The sequence below is a fragment of the Nasonia vitripennis genome, chromosome 4 (genome assembly GCF_009193385.2).
Source record: "Nasonia vitripennis strain AsymCx chromosome 4, Nvit_psr_1.1, whole genome shotgun sequence".
In the NCBI taxonomy this organism is placed as follows: domain Eukaryota; kingdom Metazoa; phylum Arthropoda; class Insecta; order Hymenoptera; family Pteromalidae; genus Nasonia; species Nasonia vitripennis.
This window is the reverse complement of record NC_045760.1, coordinates 3425739-3442745: the sequence shown is the minus strand read 5'-3', so window position 1 is coordinate 3442745 and position 17007 is coordinate 3425739. Positions and strand designations below refer to the sequence as shown.

The following is a 17007-nucleotide window of genomic DNA, read 5'->3' as shown; positions in this document are numbered from 1 at the left end:
GGCCCGCCTCATCGGCGTTTAAAGACTCGACGGCAACCGGTGCAGCCATTAACCCATCGCAGCGTGAAAAGCGAATTCATTATATTTCCACTTTTCCGCCAAATTTACGATCCACTCGGGCTTTTTTCCTCAAAGAGGAGCTCCCAGGTCGAGTATAGAGGCGAACGATGTGTGTATCGGCAAGGAAGCGACTTTTTAGCTCGTCTTAGGAAACGCTCCACTTAGAATTCGCGCGCTCGGGGGGTATTAGAAGTCGCGCGTATACACGGCGATGGATGCACTTGAGGTGAGTCAGCGTCACCTGCGGCCCCTTCTCTCTCGTGCACCGGCTGTTTAGCCAGTGCTCGACTTCCGGACGCTCTGGTGCACAGCCGCCCACTTACCGCGAGCGTCACCTTAACTTCTCCGTCTTTGAAGACCTGCAGCTCGTTTGCCTCCTGACTATACACTCGGCTGTCGACTAGATGCTGTCAGCGCGAGTCGATGCTGACGTCGGGGATATACTGGGGGCGTCACTTTTCTTTTACACGGCCCAGCGTGTTTTAGCGGCTAACGGGCTTCGCTGTTCGTACTGGATAGTGAATTGGAGAATTGATTTTTTTTTTATTTTTTCTGAGCTTTTGTAAGATTAAATGAAATATTAAAATCCCCGCGTGGATTACCGCGAGACGGCGAAGAATTTTTCATCGCCATGTAATATGTAACGAGTGAATAATGTAAGAGTCGTCCTTTTTTCGGAAGAGGTGCATTATAATTTCGCGAGAGGTTCCATCCCGTAAATTTTTAATTTATTAAAAATCCGGAATAATTTAAAACGCCTTTGAAATCGCGCAAAAAAACTCCTGAAAATTAACTTCATATGTTAAGTATAAAGCCCAAGCTAATTATTGAACATTCAAAAACTTCAGCAACGCCCCAGCAGAAAGCGACCGTCAAACACACTGAAAATTAATTAAGTTACATCACGATGCTCAACAAGCCCCCACACACACTCGTGCGCTATTTACCGATCTACACACACGCACGAGCTGCTCATAAGGGTCGAAAGTATATAGATTACCAATCGCTCTAATGTATACCCAGAGTAAACGTGCAATTTTTCCTCTATCCCTACATACTCCCCCGCGATCGCGACCAGTAAGTACACACACGCGCACCGAGAGACTAGCGATCATCAAAGACTGCAAAGCGCCGAGAGAGAGAGAGAGAGAGAGAGAGAGAGAGAGAGAGAGAGAGAGAGAGAGAAAGAGGAAGGGCGACGAGTACCCTTCAACGCGCGTATCAACTTACATATCGAGCATCGGCGCGTACACATTTAAAAGAGCCCGCGCACATCGGCTGCCGCTCCAGTTTCCTCCTTCAGCCTTTTTTCTCTCCAGATCCTCTTACGCACGCATGTACTCACACACACACGCCGGTGTGTGCGTATGAGCGAACGTATGCGTACAAGTGCGTGAGCTCGCGGTCTCATTGTCTCGAGCTTTTATCTATCCAGAGAGAGAGAGAGAGAGAGAGAGAGAGAGAGAGAGAAAGGTTGCCGTGTACGCAGAGGTCGGTTTATTGCGTGCGTGTGCACGCCAGGCCGTGCGACCGGAAGTCTTCGTCACGCCTCGCCAAATACGCCGTCGTGGTTTCGCTGTGTATGTGTACGTTTCGTTTCGTGCGTAAGGAGTAGAGGAAAGGAGGCATTAATGTGTGTAGGGAGCCGTTGTAGTCTTGAAACAAAAAAAAAAGAATCTTTATGTTTATCTCTCTCCATCTCGGGGTCATAATATATAACGCGCGTTATGCGTGCGCGCGAGGATTTGTGTATAATACACTCGAGAGCGCGATAATTTCCATGAACGCGGGGGGAAAATACACTGGGGAATAAATCTTGCTTTGATGAATCACTCCTGCGTAAGTTCGCGGGCGAAAAATCTCTCTCGATTATAATCGTACGCTCTCGTTCGTACGCAATAACGTCGGCATAAATCCAGATCACTCCGCGAAACCCGAGAGTCCGCTTTTCGGCTGCTGCTGCAACCTCAGAAGTGTCGTGCTCGCGCGCGTTGCCTGTAAAACGCGCCTCTCGTATTTCATGGCATTTCGGCCCGCCGCGCTCTCGGAACAAAGGCAAAAGAGAGCTCTAGCTGCAGCACAGTGACCCGCGCTGACAGCCACATTCAGGGAAAGCTCCGTATATACGCGTATGTATACGCGCTTAGACGTATAGAGAGAGGGAAGAAGCGCGAACGTATCGTAAAACTCGCAATAAAGCTACTGCTCGTAAAATATTGCGCGAGAGAGCAACTATAATGTTTGCCGATGGAAGCCAGCGCTCTCTCTTTCTCTCTCTCTCTCTTTCTCACTGTGTTTACCTCGCGCGCCGCGGCGCCTTTAGTTTTAAGCGCGAGCTCCGCGCGCCGATTCGAACATCCCCCGGAAATTTTATCGCCGCTGCGCTGTCAGCGCACATCGACCGCGGCAATTTGCGGATCTTTGACGCTCTCTCTTATCGCGAGTAATTAATTTCGCGAGAGTGCTATGCGCGCGTCGTTATATATATATATATATATGAATCTCATACGCTCTAGTTAATTACTCGCGCGACTATACGTACGTTTCATCGGGATTCTTTGCACGTCTTATGTGTGTGCGTGGAGCGGACAGGAGGAATCTCCGCGTGTTTTCGTCAAATTTAGTCGTCGAGCAAAAGAGAGAGACGCCGGAAAGTGAATTACCCGTGCGGGGCACACGGGCCGAGCATTTCAAACTCTCTCGTGTTCGAGTGTACGGCCAGCGGGAAAATCCATTTTCATTGTTTTCCCACGAGTTAAGGAAAGCGTCTGTCAACCGGCGACGTCGAAGAGAAATGGCTGCGCCGCCGACACAAAGAGAACAGTCGAGCGAAACTCGCGGGGACGTCTGATGCAGCGAGGAAGGAAGTAGGTGAATAATGCATAAGAAAGCGCGCGCGAGCAACAGTTTGTTCGAATTTCGAGTCCTCGCGGTTTTTGGATCGTTCGAAAAAGACGTTAGCCGTTATATGTGCTACGAGAAAATCCACGAAATCCTGAGGCGCTACTACTACAGTATAGCTATAGGGGTTATACACGGCTATACTGGCATAAGTCACGAAACGGGGCCGCCTCGTGTTGCGCAAGCTACACTTGTAATAACGGCCAACTACTACTACTAGCACTGATGCTCGCGCCGCCAAGACGAAGAGCCGCGGAAGGATCGGACGCGAAAGTACGAGGCCAAGTCCTCGGCGGGCTTTAGGGCTAATTTGCAATTGTGTGTCGGCGGCGCCGACGTATTTCAGATTAACACTCTAATAACGGATGATATCTCGGGCCGCTGGGATATCGTCCGCGAGTAAACTTGCGCGCACCGCTAGTTCGTAAGTGGATATAGGCGAAGATGCGCGCGCGCGCGTGTCTCGTCGGCCATGTACCATGTAGCTCTATATACTCTATACAGTAGAGCAGCGGAGAGAGAGCGAGAGAGCTAGGCTATAAACGGATCGCCCGGGAATTCGCGGCGGGCCGGGAGGAGCTACAAATTTTGATGGTGCTTCAGGCTGCTTATTAACTTGAAGGGCTGCAGCCGCGCTGCACTACTGCAGTAGCTGCGCAGGCTCGCTATATTGGCCACTGCGGTTCTCTCGCGGCGAAAGCTCCACTCCGCCAAGATTTTCCCCCAATTACTTCTCTCTCTCTCTCCGATGGGGAATGCACGTCACGGATGGACGTGCGTGCGAGTTCGTTTTTTTCCCTCTCTCGCGCCAGTCCCGAGAGCTTATGCAGTATGCAGGAGGAATGAAAGCTTCTCAGGGATTCGGGGATTTTTCGCGATTGATGAGGAGAACACGCGAAAGCACTCGACTTTCATGGCTCGCGACGTTTTGTTTGCCCGGCGGAAAATATTTCAATTTGGCTAAGGTAAAAAATCTTCAACGTCGAACTTGTTATTTATACGTGTACGCAGAAGCCCTGCTTATCCCGACGTTCCAATTAAACGAGCACACAGCCGCGCCGTAATAATTATAAGCGACCTCATCAAGAAGGAAAACGTCGCGGTGACGAAATATCCTATCGAAGCCGCGCGCGAGCGAGGCAAAATCCACGGCGGCATTAATTTAGCCTCGGCGGCGGCGTGTCAATTAATATCTTTTAATCGAGGCGACTGCAGGCTTGTTTGCCGGTAAACGCGCAGCACAATAGCTGTGCCACGTTTCTGCGGAGCCCGGACAATAGATCCTAATACCATGTCTGTGCCAACGCGATCACTCTCTCTCCTCCTTGTTCTCTGTCTTCCTTCGCCCCGACGACGACGACGGCGGCGGAGGCAGCGCCGGTAGCTAACCACCGCCTCTTCGTCCTGGCTCGATCGATAATAGTAGTGCTAGTACATACCTAGCGGCTCTTCTCCTCTCCCTCGCGCGCAGCTTGCTCTCGAGGCGTATTTGCTTGGCCCCCGTTGTATCGATGATAAATGTATTCCTCTATTGATTAATCGCGGCTGCGTTTGCTTCTCCTCGATGTGAATGCTTCAGGTTTTTTTTTTTTGGAATTCGCATATTGTAACTTTTAAAACTGCTAATTGGCCGATTTTACTCGGCTCGAGTGCACGATCCTCGTGATTGATACCAGTGCAATTGGAATTATTTTGAAAATATTGTTGGAAACTTTCTATTTTTTAAACGATTATTAACTGTGTACGGAATACAACATGTTAACCTGTACATACTTGTACGTGAGTTTAACGAACACAGATAGAATAAATACTGCATCAGTAAAATATCGAAAATTCAAATGCGCCAGTATTAAGCGCGCGCGATAACCGGAACTATACTAATTGCCCGCGCGATAATAGGGGGCGCGCGTAAAAAATCACGCGCGAGCGAGAGGAAAAGCGCGCCAAGTGCCGGTCGTTACCCGTCCGCCCGCGGCCGCCGCGTCGATGCGGGAACGTCGGGGACGCGGTGTCGAGTTCGTGTTTTTCTTGAACTCAGCGCTCGCTGTTGTGTTAGTCAAAGAGTTTGTCAGTAGCTTACCTTTCATCGAGTGCGAGGATGACTGGCTGGAGCCCTGGAGATCTGGATGATCATCAACGGTCGTTTCGGCGTTCGTCCCCGCGGTCAGCAACAATGGCGGCCATCAGGTAAGATTTTGCGTTTACTGAAATACTGAAGTCCCGCATTCGTGACGAGCCCCAAAGTTTTCGAACTGATAATACTCTCGGTCGAGTGCGTCATCGTCGTATTTTGTGTATAAAGAATCTCATATACTTACGAGTCGAGCTATCGCGTCGTCCCCTCTGCACACGATTCTCGCGAGAAAATATTCGTCTCAGCAGCTTACTTATGTGAATCGCGAACGCTAACTCGATCAAAGGCTCGACAGCATCGCGGCGGCGGCGTCGGACGCATCATCGGCGGCGATGCGGTGGTGGCGCCTCTAACCTCGCTTCTCTCCTCTATCGATGCACAAGCGCCTTTTCCTCTCGCGCGCTCGCGTCGATCAGCTATGCAGGCATCGTCGAAACTTTTCCAATCGGGCCCGGAACTTTGTTCCGGTAATTAAAGCCGCATGAATACGCGATGGGCTTATCTACATCGGCTGAGTGGCTAGCCAGCTATACGTATATGGCTAGAGCTACGAGTCTGCGGATTTTATGAAGCCGTGCAGCGCGGAGAGCCGAGAGAGAGAGAGAGAGAGGCTATCCTTCTTATAATACCTCGGCGGCGATCCGAGCTCCCGATAAAGGTTTCCGTTCGCAGGGCTGCTGTTGCGGGAGTCATTTCCCGCGGACGATAGGAGGAGACGCGGATAATGGCGAATTTCTGCTCGGCGCGTCGGGCGCCTACGGCTGCACGGCGCATACGTGCGTATGTACGGGTATACTTGTAGCTTCTTTTTTAAATTAACTCCGTGGATGCATTAGCGGAAAGTGTGAGAACTTGGTCCCTGTGTGCTGTTGCTCGGCTCTTTGCGTGTTTCTGCGAAACTGAGAGGTTATCCCCGCAGTGTTTTTGCAAAGCTGGGTTCCCGTGATTTGCGGTTCGATTTTCGTTTTTTTTTTTTTTTTTTTTTTAATGTATTTTCGTTACACGAAATTATAATTGAATGGTCCTCCTTTGGCAAAGCAGTACAGAGCACAAGCTCAAACGTAATGGCATCGAATTATCTATAAAGGTATCAGTGTAACCGGGAGAGACCCTAATTATCAATAATCAAGATAGCATTGTCTCGAGCTTAGGGCGTCTTAGTAACTAATAGGACCGACTTGTTGCTCGCCTGCCGCTCTTACCCCATAACAGCTCGTGCGCGCGCACACTGCACTAGACTCCCGGCAACCACACACCGTAGGTAGGTATAACAGCCATATAATGCGCTGCAGTGCCTGTATCAAGCCGAGTCACGCTAACTAGTCTGATCTGACTCTCGACGCCGGCGTCGTCGCCTTTCAAGGCTGGCCTTGTCTCTCCCATCCCCATAGACGTATACATATGCAGCTCAGCAGGCTGAAAACACACAGAGGAGAGGTGAAAGTTCGATATCAACGCGCGACCCCGAGAGCGCAGCGGTGCAGCGGTATACCTACTGCGGAGCGAGAGAGACAAGGTCTGAGAGAGGGGGCGCTAGTGGCGGTAACTACCTCGCGGAGTCTAATGAAGAGACGTCTGGGGAGCTGTTCGCTCTAATCTAACTGCAGACGCAGCGACGGAGAGAGAAGTATGCGTCGTCACGGATGTGCCCCCTGATGATACGAACTTGCCTTCAATTAATTTTATTTATTACGTTTATTGTACTCCCTCTCGAGCGGGAAGAATCCAGAATTTCGAATGTATGCGAATAATTCCGCGGGAGGGGCAGGATTTCAGGAAATTTTTCCGGGCGCCGAGCGCGAAAATACGAATGATTTACATAGTCATGAGAAAGAGAAGAGAGAGAGAGAGAGAGAGAGAGAGAGAGAGAGAGAGAGAGAGAGAGAGAGAGAGAGAGAGAGAGAGAGAGGCCTGCTGGGCGCTACTTGGGCTCGCGCATAATTCATGGAGACCGCCGAGCTGTTACTTCGCCGGCGCGAGAAGGAGTAAGGGGAGAGAGATTAAATTCTCCAGCGCGACAATCTCGATTAATTGACTACAAATGCCCGGCTCTATTGGACGGCCGCCGCCGACCGCGACGAGTTATGCCGTAATTGGCTCGGTTTTGATTTTGATACATGGTCGAGGCACTTACCTGCGCGGTATCGTATATACTTGGAATCTGAGATTCTTCCGATCTTCTCTATTATTACAATTATTTCTATTCGTTCGAGAGTCTTTACAAGTGAAAGTCGATCGATTCGCGAAGCCGAGCCGGGGGCAATAATCGAGGCAACGGCAGCCGGAGCAAATTCACGCGATCTCACACGCGCAGAGGCACCGAATTCACTATCGGGTTCACACGTGCGTGACTTACCCTTTCACGGTCGCTCGACTGCAAGCAGTAAGCAGCGGCAGTCGAGCAACGGCGTTTGTTCGTACTGTTGCGCACGCATTATGCGCATTATGCATTTATGCCTCTCTCGCACTTATAGACGACGCAATATCTCGCTCGTCGCATCGTATAGTCGCTTTCTGCGCTCACCCTCTCTCCCGGCTGAATAATGCATGAGACTTCATAGAAATATATAATATACCGGGCGCGCAATATCGTCTTATCGTCGTCGTCGTCGTCGTAGTCGTCGCCTACTGCTTTGGTATTCTTGTATTTGGCACTGCAAATGTACCTCGGCTGGACGCTGGATCTCGCGTTTTAAAATATGAACAAATTTCGAGTGTTACTCCTCGTCAATCAAAGAATTGGAAAACGGTGTGGATTTCACATCCACCGCGAGTCAAAGCAAACAGCGTCGCTGCAGTGGCAGATGTGATTAAGAACTCGAGAGTTGTGGGCGCCACAAAGATGTTAGTCTTGGAGGCCTGCAGCATCTGAATAGTTGCCAATGTACATAAAGCGGCTGTTATATACGGGTGTGTACTTGATCAAAGCCAGTGATTCAATTATCCTAGCGCCGAGTTGTTTGAACGTGTAACTGCTCTATTTGTAGAGGGGTCAATTTATATGATTGCTTTTTTTTTTAATTTTGCAATTCGCGCGAGTGCAAACGTATCGTTTCGTTGATTATTTTTGGATTTGCCGTTATTTTATTTAACTTACAACTGCAGGCCCACATATTAGAGTCTTCGAACTAACCACAACCAACTCGAGCACGCGCAATCGTCGTTCAAATTGAAACGGTTCCGCTCCATCCGTATTCCCCTCATAACGGCCTCAACACTCGGTAGTTCTCCGGGAAAGTCGACAACGTGCTCATAATTGCCGTAATCATCCAAATTTCCGAACTACAAAGCGACACGGCCGGGGCTCCTCAAGAGCTCGGCAGTTGGTAACCCGGTCCGAGTCACTTGGACCGCACAGCAGGCTCCTCCTCGGCAGGGACGCTTAATATTAGATCGGTTCTCTCTCTCTCTCTCTCTCTCTCTCTCTCGGAGGAAGTTTCCCGTACGACACGTCGAGGTGTAAGCGTTACGTGGTCGCGTATAGTTCTCTCGGCTTTCCGGAGAAGATCCTCGGCCGCGGCGGCATCGTCGGCTCCTGGAGACACGCTCGCGGGCCGGCTGCTCTCGAGCCGTCTACACGCCGGCCGAATAACATGCAAATTCAATATGATCCCGAGACGCTCAAAGCCTCAAAGACGCGAAGCGCTTGTAAATTCGAGTGACCCACGCGCGGCGGTAGCTATCCCTTGTATATGCTCTTTCTCTTTCAAAGAAGCCTCTCGGCCCGCTCTCAATATGTAATAGCGAACGAGCTAGCTCGAATTTTCCCTCTGCCCTACATCTTATGCAGTTGCTCCCTCTCTCGTTGCTTTTGTGAGTGTGTGTGTGTGTGTGTGTGTGTGTGTGTGTGTGTGTGTGTGTCTACGTACGTCTATACCCGGGATGTAAATGAGAGGGCGCATCAGCCGTGAAAAGTGAATTTTTGCATGGGTGATTTGCCGATCTCGAGCCTGCAGAAATACACTCGCGCGAGAGTGTGTGTACGCGACTTTAATGCGATTCTTCCTCCATTGACGCTTCGAGTTCCCTCTCTGCTAAACGCGCCGATATAGAGCGAAGGAAAATCAATGGGCGACACGGCGCGCGAAAGTAGGTTATTGCCCATGAGCATCTGTCAATACATAATGGCGCGTGTCGGCGGGAGAAAAGCCTGTGCGCAGGGGTGTCTCTCAACGACGCGTAATTTTTCTGAAATAACGCGCACGCCCTCCGCGCTCAATTTCGAAAGAGAAAGAGAGAGAGAGAGAGAGAGAGAGAGAGCGCGTGTATGCGATTTCGTTGAGTGTAACGAATGTGTCCTGGCGGAAGTGTCGTTATTCGGGGATTAATGGCGAAACGCCGACGCAGTTGACGTCGCTGTGCTGATGCGAGTATCGAGGCTCCAAGGACGCGCCGACGCCATAAGGTCGCGATGAATTGTTCAGGATTGTTGTAGAGGGACTCGGACTATAAGGGATAATGGATATTGGAAACTTTTACGAGATTGCTTTAAAAGGTGAGCGACTGATGCGTCACGTGTAGATGTTACACAACGTTGATTTTCCTCTATTGAGATCCCGAACAAATTTTATTTTTATATCAACGTAGAAAATTTCGCACGCGACAGCGCATTACGCCACATAATTAATGAACGCAGCGCTTGCGCGGTTAAAATTTCGATCCCAGAAAATAAATCATCCTTTCTCCTCTGAAAATATCATCAGACCCCCTGCCCGCGCGCAATCGTGAAAAACCGCGCGTATTATACGAGCGGCATCAAAACAAGCCCTCCGCGCGCACACACACAATGCTAGCAGGCAAACCACATCGTCGGCGGCTCGCACCTCCTTGTCGCTCCTCTATTTATGTAACGCAACTTTCATCGCTATTCGCACGTGCATATATAGCAAGCCATTCCATTAACGTCTGTCTCTCTTACTCCTATGCGTCCGCTTACCCGCAGTCGCGAGATGAACGCGTGCGAGTGTCTTCACTTGGCCTATAACAATGTAATACCGGCGACGCCACTTACGCCCGTGTATACTAGCGCCTTTTACACTCGCCCAACGACGACGACCACGGCTGCTCTTTTACAGGCTTCGCTGATACGTCGTCAGGCTGCGCGCACGCAAGGACGTTTCGAGGCTCGTGTCCTGTCCGAGAAAAGGTGCCGAGTTATGGGCTGCCAGTAAAACGAGCCGTTTCGCATGCCTCGTGTGCTTACGCACGCGCCATCGGTTTCTGTTAGTACAGTACACACGAAGCGCCCGCAGTAGTGGGGAGAAAGTATACCAGATGTAATTATCGATGGCGTTCGCGCGAGATAGAGCTGCTCGCACCCGGTTTTCCGCGCAGCAGGATGTGACGCGACGCTTTGTTTTTTGCGATTATCTGATGATTTCAATTTCCTGGGGCTCGCGCGCGCGTAATGACGATCGTGCTGGCACGCTTGTGCATGGGTTTTGCCGGGGATAAAACCGTTTGATGCAACTGAGTGGTTCGCCTGAAAAACTTCTCGACTACTTTGCCGCGCGATTACGTTAAGTAGCTTGACTCCTGTTTTCCGATCCAATTACTCGATAAGTTAACCGGGGAGATTAATTTGGGTTAGAATTTTGCATCGTCTGTAAAAAGTAAGAAGAGGTCATCATATAATGCCTTTAAACTCGTTGCTGAAGAACTCCTTTTTCGATTATCTCTAATGAAATGATTTAAAAAAAAATAGTTCCACTACCATTTTCAATGTTTCCGCCTTTCAAAATTACGCATATTATACGCGATCGACACACCGAAAAAAAATCCGTCACGCTAGACTTACACGCTTCCTGGAACCCAATTTTTTCCCCAAAAAGGAGGATCTTTACGATCCGAGAACAGCCATTGTCAAAACAGCGAATCCCCAGCATCGCCAGCTCTGCACAAAGCCGAAAAAAGAAAGAGAGGGAGAGAGAGAGAGCGTGCGCGCGAATATTAAAAGAAAATTGAGATCGGTCGACGCAGCCGCGTGCGCGAGCCGATTCGAATTTCGAAATTACATTGTGTGGGCCTCGTGAAAGGAGAGGCTATATTCTTCGCGGCTGCAGGCTTGCAGCTGCCGCAAAAAAGAGAGCAGCCGCTCCGGAGAACGGAGTAAGGACATTGATCCTCTATATACGGGTCCAGAGTGCGGCTTCTGCTGGGCGCTATAGAATCGGTAGATCGAGAGATCCCGCTGTCTCTCCCTCCCGAGCGTGCGCGGCACAGGTAGCCCCGGGGATGGCACCTGCCTCTCCTTTACTCTGGATTCTCGTCTCTTTTTACTTCGCGGAGGCTGCACGCGATACGCTTTTTCTGGCACGAGGTCTGCGCTTTTTTTTTCGTGTTGAGGTTCCGCAGCCAGTCGCTTTATCTCCGCGAAAATTATTATCTCGGGCTGCAATTGCTGCGCGCCTTATTGTACAGGCTCGCGCGCGAGAGGAGCCAAGACAACAATCAGTCTGCGATGATGCGGGCTTGGTTGTGCTGTGCTTTTTTGGAATTTCGGGATTGAATCGGTCTCCTTCGTAATTACGGCCACGCGCGAGCGCGTGTGGTGCTGTTTTTCGAGAGGCTGCCTTGTAGTTAGGCGGGCTCGAGCTGGCGAAGATTTTTTTTCAAGGTGCTGGACCATTACTCGAGTTTAGATGCTCTTGTAGATGGCGCCATGGACCATTCGTGCCGCCTTCTGGAGCCTTCGAATTTTTTTTTATTCGTCGGAAATGAAATTGCTCGTTGGCCCTTACTGCGAACATTATTTCAACTAAATTACGCGTAAATTCAACAATCCAGGAAAGTGCTTACCGCGATTACGGTTCTAATTAGATCGCTTATCTGACTCTTTACCGGATTAACCACCGTTTCTCCGGAGAGCTGCGTTTTCGGAGAAATGATTAAGTAACTGCAGCAGATATCGTGTCCAACACTAACGAGCTCTAATAGATTTCATAACGATGAAAATAAAATTGCTTCCCCTGAGAAAGTAAAACTCGGAATCACGCACTTCAAAAATATTTTTCAAGCCCTATCTCGAGCTACTACAAGTATACTCACTGATCCATTTCTGATACGTCCGACTAAGTTATAACCTCATTCGCGTTTATAATTGGCCATTTGATTTCCCATTCGAGATTTCGGGACACGTTCCGCATCAAACGTCACCAAGCGAAAACAGCAGAAGAGCGACGTTCCAACTTTCTTTTTCTCGCCCTGCGCGCGCGACGCATAAAAACTTTCTGATTGAATACTCTCGTGATATACGTATAATCTTAAAAATCCATTTTATTCGACTGCGCAGAAATGCAAATCTCATTTCTCATTCGCAACGTCGTCCTCATCCAGCTCTACCTTCGGTGCGCGCGCGTTCCCTCGACCGTCTTCAAGCATCTCGTCATTTCTGCATATGCATCTCCGCGGCTCGGCGACCGGAACGAATCCACTTATTGGCACGCTAGCTTCGCCTCCTTCCCGATTGCCGGGGACGACGACGGGAGCATCTTACCTCCGCTTCGCGCAACGCCGGAAGCCGTCGTCGATCCCGCGTGATTCTCTATTTCTCTGCAGCTATATGTAGGGGGCTGCTTTTTTCCTCGATTTTGCGCCACGTGGAAAATCGCTCGAGCCTCGCGCGATATTTTTATTCCTCTGGGCAAGTAACTACGCTCTGTACTACACGATGTCAGCCGCGTAATTACGGATGTATCGGTGCGGCGTATGGTGCTGCGCGTAATTTTGCACTGCCGGCGCTGCTCGACCGCATTCCAGGATGCACTAATTGTTTGAAAAAAGCACCGCTGATGCTGCTGTGCACACGACTAAATAAATCAAAACTGCGCCGGATGAGCCGCGCGCGTGGCAGGAAAATTATTATTTTTTTATCATTGGCTGCTACATCCGAGCGCGAGAGGTTATTAAATCCAGTAGCGACTCGCTTCGCCGATGAAAATTCCCCGCTTAAAAGTATAATTTTTCCTTAATCGACTTCTGAGGTCTCTTAACTGTGCACAGTTCCAGGAAAACCCTCTCTCTCTCTCTCTCTCCGCCGCCGCGAGTAGACTGAATTATTGTAAAGGCCTTCCGTTATATTTCGCGAGGAAGAGGGTAAAAATGGAGAATAGAAGAATCAGCTTGTACAGTTTAAACTATGAAGCCTGTGTATAAGGAAATTGCAAGCGTAAACTCGAATGAATTACGCTCTAAATTTCATAAACCCGGTGGATAAATCAAACAATAAAATTAAATTCTAGGGTCTCCTCTTCCCCCCTGGTATAGGTATACGAAAAAAAAGTATACGCCGCGCGCACTATAAAAGCAAAACGCTCGGCTCATAAAAAAAGTTTCCACGTCCGCGTAAACGTCTCCGTACGTACGCTCGGGCGCTCATAAAGACATCCCCCGCAAAATTCCGGCATACATTATTCCATTTCTTTATTAACACATAACGCTCGTGATTTATACAAATCCCCCCCGACCGTAGCAGCATCGTCGTCCCCGCGCGCAATAACAACTCCTCGTAGATATAATATACGTTATATTCGATAGCCATCGGTTTTTCCGGATCAACGCTGCAACATCTTGACGAAACTGCAGATATGCTTTTGCCCCCCAAAATATATCCCCTGCCTGTCTGCCTGCATATACGCAATCCCCTCGGTGTATAACACGTCGATCGATCGATCACGCGGGACGAGATTCCGTGACGCTCGCCTGCTTTCGTTATTCATTCAGGGACGCGCTGGCGAGAATCTATACACGTGCGCATAACTGCGGCCAGTGGAAGAGAGACCTTCCTCCGGCAGGAAATTAAAAGGACCAGAGGGCCCTCGGCAATTTAGCGCGGCGCGCGCCACCTCCGGGTGCATAAAGTGCGCAGCCCTGGGACAGGCCGACCCCTTGCGACCCCCCGATAGAGTTGCAGCTCTGGCAAACGTATACGCTGCAGCGCAAGCGAGAAAAAGAATTGAAAAAGCACCGCTTTATTTTATACTCCCCGCGCGATGTTTTGCTTCTCCGCGCCTTTATCTAGTTTTGCACTTTTCGCTGCTGCTGCTGTCGTGGGGTTTTGTTTTACGGTGTTGCGACGGAGAGAGTGTACACTTGTAGTAATGCATTTCTCCGCCGGTGGAGGGGCGTTGTTCCATTTTTTGGAGCTTTCGAAAGTCCTGCTTGTCGTACAAACAATCACATTATTGTTTTAAACGTATTATTTTACGACTATATCGATGGATGAGGATTATGTTCCGTTATAGTTCTAGAGTATAAGTCAGTTAAAAGTTTTCTCATTAATTAAGAATCGAAGTAATTAGAGATGGCAAATCAATTAGAGTAGGGTAGCAGTTCAATCCCGGGAGAATTGTGAAATCAGACAAACCACCGGCTGGGTTTATCTTGCTGACTTAATATTCGACGCAATTCCTTCTGCGCTAATGATGTAACAATTTATATTGCGCGCAGTCGCCTCACCCTTTGAAAACTTTTAATAAGAGTTTGCATCTACACGACCTCGCTCACTTTTTTCATGTTTAGAATTATTCAGATAATTACACGTATCACCGGTATACAGGGCATTAAGCTCTTAATTTATTTACGCGCATGCGGTGAACAAAAGTATACAACGCCATACTCCGCGGCGGTGTAATAATCTTTGCATATACTTTTGCACACATAAAGCACAATGTTTCTTTAACGCAGGGCTATTATTACACGTTCTTTGTGTCATGCGTGTAGCCGCAGCGGTGCTCTACATAATATTGAAAATACGGCAGTGGAGGCTTGTTTAAACAGTAAATAGTAGCTTCGCAGCCATAAGCGCCTCGTACATAATGCGGCTATAGCATCGCATATAAAATGCGTTACGTATGCGGGAAGGGAGAGTTTCACACGTTCGGCTCGTCGGAAGTATTCCTGGTGAGCCTATAGCATTATAGAGCCACACGGCTTGTTGTGCGATGAATTGTTAAAGCCGACGCATTGCAATCTCGAACCCTGCAAAGATTTTTAATTAGTCATTGTACTAATGCCAGATTCAAACCTTATCGCGAGTTATTTTAAATGCCCAATTACAATGTATTGCTTTTTCAGCGCTAACCGATGTCGTTCTCTATTTTTCGCTGAAAAAACTAATGGACTGAATATTTCAAGAAGATTCCATTAATGCCGAACACTATAGAAAACGGATAAAAATTAAAAACACTAGAATACCGTAGCTTTTATGAGGACGCGATCTAAAATTGACTTCCGCGTCATCGATACCGTCCCCCCTACCCATTCGTCGATATTTCAGCTGGGAAACATTAAAAGCATTAAAGAAGCCCCGAGAGCCCGTGCGCGCGCTATTTCCATTTATCTAAATCTAATAAAAAATAGAACAAAGGCCGAGACACATACTTTTCGACATTTCCCGTCCCCTGCTGGCCACTATACAGCGCGACGTGTGGCACAAAGGAAAAGGGCGAAGCGCCGCTCGTAAAATATTTATATTAATATCGGATTCCGCTGAAACACTGCTTCCCATCTGCAGACACATGCAGTACGGTGAGCCTCCGAGTATAGCTATACACACGTGCTTTAAGGCCGTCGACGGTAACGTAGAGGAAAAAGCCCAACAGAGTGTCCTCTGCTTTCCCGCATCAGGGGAATATCAGAGGTAGAGAGAGGGAGAGACCGGCTGCTTACTTTTTCGCGCACTCTTTCGATACTTTATTCCCGACCATCGCTTATCCTTTCGCGTATGCAGCTGCTCTCTCTATCTCTCTCCGCCTTGTTTTGCGACTTTTAGCCGCGCGCGTGCCGAGATTCATTTAGCCGCCAGAGAGAGAGAGAGAGAGCGAGAGAGAGAGAGAGAGAGAGAGAGAAAGGCAGCTCCTCTTCTTTTCAGCTGTCGGAGCAGCCGGCTGTTTTTGATATTTTTTTCGTTTTGTTTTTTAAATCTGCCTGCGTCCTTGACGGCCTGGAATCAACCGCCGACAAACTTTGTAGGCTTCTTCTCGGGACCCAGGGCGTAACCACAGGCTCCGGCTCTCTGTGATTTAATCCCTCGGAGTGTACGCGGCCGTGCGGTTTAAGAGAAATAAAAATGCAAGATCCCCGACTGAATAGTGGCTGCTGCAGCAGTGAGGAGAAGAGTATATACGAGCTGCGCGCAATCTCGGTGTAAACCATTTAAAAGTACTTTTTAATTTCCTCTCCCGGTTCTCGAGTATGGTTCCAGGGGTATTATGAAATTTGAGGAATCGCGTGTATGAAGGGGAGCTTTGCAGCCGGAGATAGAGAGAGATGATTTTTTCGCTCTTATTACAAGAAGAGACTACCCGACGGCTAATTTGCGGCGAGAGGAGCATTTTAATGAGCTTAGATTTCAGTTTTATGAAAATCTCTAGCCAGCTCTGATGTAAGAGTTTCCTCCCCGCGGTATTTAACTCGCGCGCGGGTGGCTCTTTTTGCCGGCGAACATCCTAAAAAACGAGCAAAAATTTGTTACCCAAAATTAATTATCCCCGAGTTCTATATATGCGTTTCGAGGAAGCAACATCGGTGTGCCAGAGAGAGCGCAGTATAGAGCTCGTCACCCCGAATCACATAATCCATCATGCCCTCGAAAAGTCGTAAATTACCAGGTCGTGCTGGGCGCCCTCTGATACGGCGCCTAGCCATACACCGCGCCGTATCAAAATAATAAAAGCCTCCTCTCTCTCTCTCTCTCTGTCTCTCTCTCTCTCGCAGCAGCAGCAGCAGCCGTGTTTTGTGCAAATTTAGTCAAACGTGCGCGCGTATAAAGGCATTGTTAGACGATTTGTTTTTACTGCGTCTTATACGCGTCTGCGCAGGTAGCCCCAGCAGCGGCGGCTCTGAACACCCCCTATTGTTCCGGCAATCCGAGCGCACCAGCCGCGAACAAAAGGAGCTAGGCGAAAGGTAGA

The 17007-nt window shown here is 49.0% G+C and overlaps 1 long non-coding RNA gene across 1 annotated transcript; it reads right to left on the bottom strand.

The window, feature by feature from the left end:
- Positions 1 to 4937: 4937 nt before the first annotated feature.
- On the bottom strand, positions 4938 to 5993 carry LOC103316942. Its single transcript, XR_004227509.1, has 3 exons — positions 5725 to 5993; positions 5280 to 5552; positions 4938 to 5173 (listed from the first exon to the last, which is right to left on the bottom strand). It is a non-coding gene; the product is annotated as an uncharacterized LOC103316942 (long non-coding RNA).
- Positions 5994 to 17007: the final 11014 nt, after the last annotated feature.